The sequence below is a fragment of the Canis aureus genome, chromosome 1 (assembly GCF_053574225.1).
Source record: "Canis aureus isolate CA01 chromosome 1, VMU_Caureus_v.1.0, whole genome shotgun sequence".
In the NCBI taxonomy this organism is placed as follows: Eukaryota; Metazoa; Chordata; class Mammalia; order Carnivora; family Canidae; genus Canis; species Canis aureus.
The window spans coordinates 19,925,598-19,931,883 of NC_135611.1; the positions used below are offsets into that span (position 1 = coordinate 19,925,598).

At 36.1% G+C, this 6,286-nt stretch overlaps 1 long non-coding RNA gene across 1 annotated transcript; it reads right to left on the bottom strand.

Annotated features, from left to right (window-relative positions):
* Positions 1-214: 214 nt before the first annotated feature.
* On the bottom strand, positions 215-5,295 carry LOC144281002 (uncharacterized). The gene is made up of 3 exons (XR_013349475.1): positions 4,693-5,295; positions 2,919-3,018; positions 215-431 (listed from the first exon to the last, which is right to left on the bottom strand). It is a non-coding gene; the product is annotated as an uncharacterized LOC144281002 (long non-coding RNA).
* Between the last annotated feature and the right edge of the window lie 991 nt (positions 5,296-6,286).

Genomic DNA, 6,286 nt, shown 5'->3' on the forward strand with positions numbered 1-6,286 from the left:
AAAACAAGATTATATCCTGCAAGTAACATTTGTTTAAAGTTTTTCTATACGTAAGATTATTTAATATATAAAATATGAGTCTTCAGAATGATAGATAGCTTACAAATTAATTGCTGTTATTATTCCTAATAATGGTAATGATGACACTGCACTTGGCACTGAAGAATAAGTTAGAAAGATCCATGTGAAAAGTATTTATTTAATATAACCTGGCTTCAATAGTGTGTTTGTATTTTTCTTATGCTATTAAAGCTGAGAGTTCCAACTTAAATGAAGGTGCAGTACAGATAGCAGGGTAAATGCTCCCAGGTTTACACTTTTCATTAGATGCCAACTTAACTTCGGCTCCAAGAACTCATGGGAGAAGTGGTCTTCGGTTGCCATGTGTCATTTCAGGTTATGTAAGGTCTTACCACATGTTCCATTTTTAGCTACATTAACAAAAAGGATTGTTCATCATTATATCAGCTTAGCAGGCACAAATCACACACTGGGTCAAACCTTTAGGGGAAATAAGGTGATTCATTCTATTAATCCTTGGCCTCCCAAGCCCTAATAATTCTTGTCTCTTACACTGAGATGCAAACTTGAGCACCCAGAGATGTACCTTGCTTGCTGACTTTGCTATTGTTATATCACATTTAGATTTTATTTTGGCCACATTAAAAAACTACCATGACCATATGCCTGGAAAAACAAGAAAAAGTGCTCTTGATATATGGTTGAATAAAACATTATTGCAAAGCAGTGTGGTTCAAAATCCAAAAAGATATTAGAATATATTAAGGATACAGAGTAATATTCAATATGTAATTCTTTTTTTAATTAAAACTTTTAAAATTTGAGGATAGTTGACATACAATATTACAATAGTTTTAGGTGTACATCAATTTCTCTATACCTTCTGCTATGCTCACCACAAGTGTAACTACCATCTGTCACTATACAACACTACTATATCATTGAATGAAATATATATCATCAATACGATGTGCCTTTTATTCCCGATTTATTCATTCCACAGCTGGAAACCTGTATCTCCCAATCCCCTTCATCCATTTCACCCACCCTAGCCATCCTCTCTGTCAACCATCAGTTTGTTCTCTGTGTTTATAGATCTGATTCTGCTTTTTGTTTATTAATTTATTTTGTTTCTGTTTTGTAAGTTCTACATATGAGTGAAATTATATGGTATTTTGTCTTTCTCAGTTTGACTGACTTCACTTAGTACAATACCCTCTAGGTCCATCCATGTTGTTGCAAATGGCAAAAAAGGCTCATCCTTTTTTATGGCTATGTAATATTTCATTATATATGTATATATATCTCACATATATGTATGTGTATATATATATAATATATATGTATATAAAACATCTTTGTCCATTCATGTATAATGGACACTTAGGTTGTTTCCATATCTTGGCTATTGTAAATAATGCTCTGATAAACATAGGGTACACATTTTTTTTTCAAATTATTGTTTTTGAAAAAAAAATAGTGTTTTTGTTTTCTTTGGGTAAATACTCCATAATGGAATTATTGGATCTTCTGGTATTTCCATTTTTAATTTTTTGAGGGACCGCCATACTGTTTTCCACAGTGGCTGTACTAGTTTACATTTTTTTTTTTTAAGATTTTATTTATTTATTCATGAGAGACACAGAGAGAGAAAGAGGCAGAGACACAGGCAGAGGGAGAAGCAGTCTGCATGCAGGGAGCCCCATGTGGGACTTGATCCTGGGACTCCAGGATCACGCCCTGAGCCAAAGGCAGATGCTGAACAGCTAAGGCATCCAGGCATCCCTATATTTCTGCTAATAGTGCACAAGCATTTCTTTTCTTCTACATGCTTGCCAGCACTTGCTATTTATTGTGTTGTTTTTTTTTTTTAATCTTAGCCATTCTAACAAGTATGAGGTGGTATCTCATTGTGATTTTGATTTGCATTTCCCTGATGATTAGTGATGGTGAACATCCTTTCATATGTCTGTTGGCCATCTGTATGTCTTCTATGGAAAAAATGTCTACTTAGGTCCTCTGCCCATTTTTAAATGCGATTGGGTTGGAGTTCCTTTTAGGAGTGGTGTTGAGTTGTATAAATTCTCTATATATTTTGTATATTAACCCCTTATTGGAAATATCACTTGCAAGTATCTTCTTCCATTCAATATGTTGTTGCCTTTTGTTTTGTTGGTGATTTTATCTACTCTGCAAAGGCTCAAAATGCAAGCATTTAAGTGCCATGGAAACCAGGCTCACATCTATTTCAACTACCCCAGTGTACTTTTCAGGTACCTCTAGGTTGTGGAGACCAGAGCTAATAGAAGCTGAAGTGATAACTTCTGCCCATGATAAATCCTCCTTCCTTTGTTCCAGCAGGTGGCACTGAGCATCCTGAGTATGGAAGGACTGCTGTTCCTATCAGCCTAATGTATGCATAGTCAGAGATTTCACCCAACAGCCAGAACTGGAATGTATTTACAGATTATCTAAGGTAGCTGAAACAATGGATGATAGATCAAAACTCAGTTGCAGTAGATAAAAGAGTGGGAACTTTGAATGCTTAGCTGAAATTCTTCTAGATTCATCTCTTTTTAGGCTACAAACTCAACTGGATTTCTTCTAGACAAACCAAGCCTTTTGGTTCCCAGGGTTACCCGGATCCAAATGTTGAAGGCTCTTTCCTGTGGGATGTGGCACCGAAAGGGGCAGTTTGGAGGAAGTGAAGAGGGAAAAGGAGAAAAACTTAGTTGTAGTTTCCAAAGCATTCTTGAGTAGCAGGAGGATATATATACATATATGTAGTATGCATTTTTCTTGTTGTGCAGTACAAAAGCAACTTCAGTATAGTAGGAGAGATAATTGGAGCCAAGAATATTAATAAACTCTAAATTCTGTAGTCAACAATGGGATACCTTGATGTGAGTTATTTACTTCATGTATTATCTGCAGCAATTCTTGTGTCTTCCTCTACTTCTCAGCCATAGCCCAGAAGTCAATCCTTTGAAGTTGGGCCTAATTAAGAAGGTTGAAATGAGACATAGCTGAGATATGTGTGTGTCTAAGCTTGTAAATGTAGAAGAAATGGAGAATCCTATGATTTGCTTTTACTGCCAAAGGTAGTGAGTTATAATGGCTATGATACATCCTTGTTATATTAGCCTAGGCAAGTTTTGAAACTTCATGAGCTTTAGTTTCCTCCCTTAAGGAAGGAAAAAAATATTGTTCCCAGAAGAAGAACAATAATATTAACTTTGAAGTGTTGTGATGAATGAATAGATAAAATATAATATAAACAACATATAAAAAGTACTTTCCACTTGCCTGGCATATAGTAGGTACTCAGGAAATGGTAGCTTTTATATTTACCCTAAATTTGGTCATTCAGGAAAAAGTCATTCTGGTTAATACCCATGCCATTTTACACATATTCATTTTAATTTACTGATAGATTATATTCCTTTGTATCTTTTCTTCCTGTTTTATTAATAACTGCTTTATCTTTAATATATGGGTAGGACAGCACTGCTTTATTGATAATTTACTTTTTCTATTTTCTTATTTTAAAGTTCATCAGTGGGATTGGGTTTCAAATCATAGATGAAAGAGAGCCTTACCCACAACTAATACTCAGAAATGTTTATATTTTAATAGGGCCATTTCCCCATTACTCCCACAATTTCAAGGGAAAGAAAAGAAATTCTTAGAAGAAGCAGAACCTTGAAGAGACAGATTAAGTCAAATGAACTGAGCATTGATTTGACATATTGGACATTTTATCTAGGGTATATATCTACTTAAATTGTACACATGATTTTTTTTCCTCCCATTTTTATGTCCTGATCGGATGTACCCATTAGGTTCTTTAGGAGTATCTGCTTGTACTGATCAATTATGTATTTATCCAGTAAATATTCACAGTAAATATTGGATGAATACAGACTGTTAATAATAAACTATAATCAATTTTGGATGCAGCAGGGGATATTAAGTTGTTTAAGATACTCATGGTATATACATATTATAGGAGTCAATATAAGTAAATATATATGGGAGAAAGTGCTAAATGCTATGAGAGAATCAGTGAAAGTTCTAAAGAGAGATCATAACTGCTCAAGACAGAGATTTGGAAGGGCTTCTAGAAGTGGCATCTGATAGAAGTTTTGAATGAGGAAGAGCATTTTTGGCATCTAGAGATGAGCCCTTAGACAACACAGGCAGAGAAAGCAGTATGATCGATACACAGAGCCAGGCACAAGCAAGGAGATATTGAGTCCTTGTCCTCCTTTACTTCCTGTCCCTGTTATGTGATCACTTTGCTTTCAGTATAAAGATATTTTTAAAAGTAGAAGAGCATAAAGAAAATAAAAATTTTAAATGCAAAGTGTATTCATATTTATCAAGCAAAGAACAGTACGTCTGAAGCTTTCCAAAATGAATGATCTGACAGCCCAGATTGGAACATCTCAGTATTGTATTAAGCCCAAAATGCTCAGCTAAGATGAATAACAGTTCCTGTGTTGAAGGATGGACAAATTATTCCCTCTTGGTATCCAACCATCCAGGTATCCGAATTACTTAGCAGATTGGATGTGGGAGGCTTTATCCAAAGAGGTAGCCAACTGGACCAAATCTCAAAATCCCAAAATGAAACACAAATACCATAGTAGACACTTTGCAAAACCATACCTCGTCCATTCCAAGGCTTTAGACCCAATCTATCCAACTATGCTTTGTCGTTTCCTAGTATGATATTCCATGTGTGTTTCATATTCCTTGAAAATACATCCTTCCTCCTCACTTAACATCTCGGCATAGTGTTGAGCATCATTAGTACTCCTCAATGATCCTTTGTTGAGGACTTCTTAAAATAGTACTATGCCCATGCTTCATTTTCTTTTTTCTTTTCTTTTTTCTTTTCTTCTTTCTTTTTGTTCTTTTTTTTTTCTGCAGTGTTCTGTGTTTCTTTGCTTTTTCTTCATCCTTGAAAGGTAGGTTTCCTGTAGGAATAAGTATCCAATGAATATTTGTGAGTTGACTCAGAATTAAAATAAGGGTTAGTGTAGTTCCAGGCTACATTAGGTAAAAAGAAAACTTTTTATTTTTTGTGAGCTCTAGAAATACAAAACTGCCCCCAGAAAAATGTATCCAGTTTAATCACACTCATGGACTTTAGTTCAAGTTAGCAAATATAGAGCATAAACCAATGAGCCAACTTGACATGACTAGGGCAAATCCTGAGTCCTCTAAAACTACCCATGAGGTCAACTGAAATGGTATTAGCACTTGGCTCAAGGCTTAGTCTAGGAGAAGTAAGCCATTGTGATGTCACATATGAGCCAGGCTGGCTTTGGGGAGAAGAATTATTTCCTCTTGTATGGGTAGGGCCATTGTGTTCTGTGGCATATAACTCTCATATACCCTATACCCATATACCTTAGGCTTTAAAACTCTAAATGAAGATTGGACTTGGTTAGGGCCTAGAGGGTTCTGTGCCTAAAGTAACCATTCAATGATTCTCCAGGGAAATCTTGGCTGACTCCTTGTGCTCTCCAGAGGCCATCTGCTGCTTTTCTCAGAGAACTTGCTGCCAGCAGCCTGTCCTGGGAGACTTGGCAGCCAATGTACTCCCCTTTAGTCTAAATTATCTTAGATAAAGGAAAATCCCAGCCACAGATGAAGTAGGCTCTTTTCTCCTTTTGAATTTTGGGAACATTTTATCCATCTACAATGAAGGAAGTCTGATATGTCTTTTTTTCCCCAAAAGGAGAAATTTCACTCAAAATAATCCTCCTTGAAGAAGTGGGCATTGGTTGGGTACCATATACTCAGTAGAACTGGCAAGCATAGAGGGTCTGAAGACTGCATGTGTACTCAGAGCCTGCCAGTTCTGTGACTCATGACACGGCAGAGGCTGAGTTGGCAGCAAAGCCCTGTCCCAACCAAATGTCTCCTGCCTGCACAATCTAATTCTTTACCCACTTCTGAAGGAGTATGGTCTCTGGAAGCACATGCAATCTCTTCCTCATTTAGTTACCTGTGTTCATTTGTAGGTGTTTATGTTTGCCAATGTATAAGATGCATTTTAAATGGCATATGCAAAGTGTGAGTTTAATTGTCACTGTCCTATCTGATGAGAGAACTTTGTTCTAGTGGATGATTACAGTACTGTTTCACACTTAGACAACTCTTCACTGAGCCTTCTCTTTATCTCTGCTTTGATATTGGGATATAAGCAAACTTGAACATTCACTTGAGTTCTTGAATACTGCTCTTGAATTCA